Below are 2661 nucleotides of genomic sequence, written 5' to 3'. Positions count from 1 at the left end.
ACAGCTCAGTGGTGAGCACCAGTGGAAGGAGCTCAGGCTTCCTTATGGTCCAGCTCTCACATCTCTACATCACTCCTGGAACATTTTTGGCCTCAGTTGACTTTTTAAGAGATGCACACTTTGAGCCCTTAGGCTGCATCTTTTCTCTGCCTTCCCATACAGACTGGTGAGGTTTTTGTATTTTTTCTCCCAGTTTGGGCAGGGCAGTCACATATGGGCTCAGGGGCTTCTGTGGCAGTCCAGCAGTTGTGACTCTGAGCTTCCACAGCAGGGGGCATGGGTTCGATCCCCGGTCAGGGAACAGATCTCACATGCTGCAAAAAAAAAAAGAATAAAACCAGGAATGGGCTCAGAATGAAGTGAAAGAAAGGTACAGTTTGGAGGATACACTCAATCCCCACCCCCTGATGCGATGCTGATCCTGGGGATTCCTGTGAACAGGCTGACGGTCCATACATCTCCGTGTGCACCTTACATGGCTTTCTCTGAGGATGCAGACAGCCCTATACTTATAAGTTCTCATTACACTTTGCTTTTGCTTGTCTGCTTAAGTGTTCTGCATGGGAGCTAGTCTTGTTATTCCCAGCAGAATGTAGGCATGTTGAAGGTAAGGACCACACCTTCAGCTTTTTTCCCCCTCCTCCACACAGTGCTTAGCAGAATATTAGGGTGGCCTGGATAAGACTGACCTTCGAAGGATCTCCTGGATCTTTCTTTACCTATATGAACAAAAACTAAACACCACTGTAGTTGCATATGGGCTTCCCAGGTGTCACAGTAGTAAAGAATCCACCTGCCAAAGCAGGAAACCCAGAAGACCCAGGTTCAATTCCTCGGTCAGGAAGATCCCCTGGAGAAGGAATGGGCAACCCATGTCGGTACTCTGGCCTGGAGAATCCTATGGACAGAGGAGCCTGGCCAGCTACAGTCCATGGGGTCCACAAAGAGTCAAACACAACTGAGTGACCGAGTATGCACTCACACACACTAATTGCATATAAAAGCAAAAAAAAAAAACAAAACAAACACAAAACCCAAAACAAAACCCACCCCTGACTGTGTGTCTCTCAGAAAATTCTATCTTCTCTCTGGGCCTCAGTTTTTCCATCAATAAAATGAGGCCGGTTGATAGGAGTTCTTGGAGGTATTTCCTGCTCCAAGCTCCTTTGGGTTCCAAGTCTCCTGTTTGGTGGAGAATGTTCCCTCCACCCCTGCAATCTATGGTTTGATTAAGACTGCGTCTTTCCTGCCATTCCAATGGCCTCTGTCCTGCCTGGCTCTTGCCTGCCAGCCTGACACCCCCTGGCATGCCCTCCCCCCTCCCCACCTCTCTTTGTTTGCTGGCTCTGAAACAAGCCCAGCCCCTCCTGGCTTCCCAGGCAGAGTCCTGATGAATGCAGATACTGCCTTTTTTGCATATTAGCACCGGTGCCAGTCTGAACCCAGCTGTGTGCAACGTAAGGTGAAATATAGATTCCGCAGCCCAGCCTCGGCTTCTCCACGCGGCTAATGGAAAGCTTTCCGAGTGGGCCCACATTGCATATGCATAAGCTCTCCTTTGGTGAGGGGGTGGGCGGAGGGTGAGTTCGCTCTCTGTTCCACTGTGTGTCTTTGTGCTTCTTTGGGTTTCCTTCAAGATCAGCAGGCCATCTGGGCTGAACAGCTATTTGAAGTGGCTTGACTGGGCTCTTGGGGTCTCTGGGGCTTGAGTCTTGAACCGGAGCCCACCCTCCTGCCCACCCACTCAGCGTGGCAGCCAGAGCCTTTATTTGTTAGCAGCAACCCGGGGGAACCAAGGGTCTCCTTCACCTCCTGCAGGATAAAGATCAAGCTTCTTTGCTGGCATTAGAGGCCTGATCCTGGCTGCTCCCGGGCCCCCTGTCACCCCCGCCATCCAGCCTCCAGACTTACCGGCCAGCTCTAACCAGGCCAGGCCTTCTCTTACCTCAGGGCCTTTGCACAGGCTGTCTCTTCGCCCTCTCCCAGGCATTTCTGCAGGGCCCGGGGCAGGGAGGAGGATACAGACCCCGCAGTCTGTGCTCCTGGGCCCGGTGGTCTAGGCTCTGGCACACACCTGTGCTTGGGATTCACATCTGTCCCCAGGGGCCCCTGGGCCCTCCCAGCCCTGCCCAGTGTTTACACACAGTACAGAAGGCCCAGGGCCAATGCCTTAAAAAAAAATTATTTATCTTATCTTTAGGCTGTGAAATCTTTCATTGCAACACACGGGCTTCTCTCTGGCTGAGACACTCGGGCTCAGCAGGTGTGTAGCGTGGGTCTGGTTGCCCTGTAACGTGTGGGATCTTAGTTCCCAGACCAGGGATCAAACTCTCTTGCCAATTCTTAACCACTGGACCACCAGGGAAGTCCCAGGGCTGATGCCCTTTTTAATCTCCTTAATAAAAAGTTCAGCTTGAAAACCTCGCTGTTTCTTGCCATAAATGTGTTTTGCAAAGGACCAAGGTTAGGAAGAAAAGCCAGTCTGAGGGGATCATTTCTGTACCTTTAAAGAGAAGGAACTACATGGTGAGCATGCCGGCTGGTGCAGGCCTTGCCCTGTAGGCTCCTGGAGAGGAAGCCCCTCAGATCCCCCCGCGGGAATGGAGAGGAAGTCCGGCTGCCTGTCTGCCTGGGTCACAGTCGGTGGGGCAGGGGGCCACC

This window comes from Cervus canadensis, chromosome 17 (assembly GCF_019320065.1).
Source record: "Cervus canadensis isolate Bull #8, Minnesota chromosome 17, ASM1932006v1, whole genome shotgun sequence".
Lineage (NCBI taxonomy): Eukaryota > Metazoa > Chordata > Mammalia > Artiodactyla > Cervidae > Cervus > Cervus canadensis.
This window is presented reverse-complemented; position numbering follows the sequence as displayed.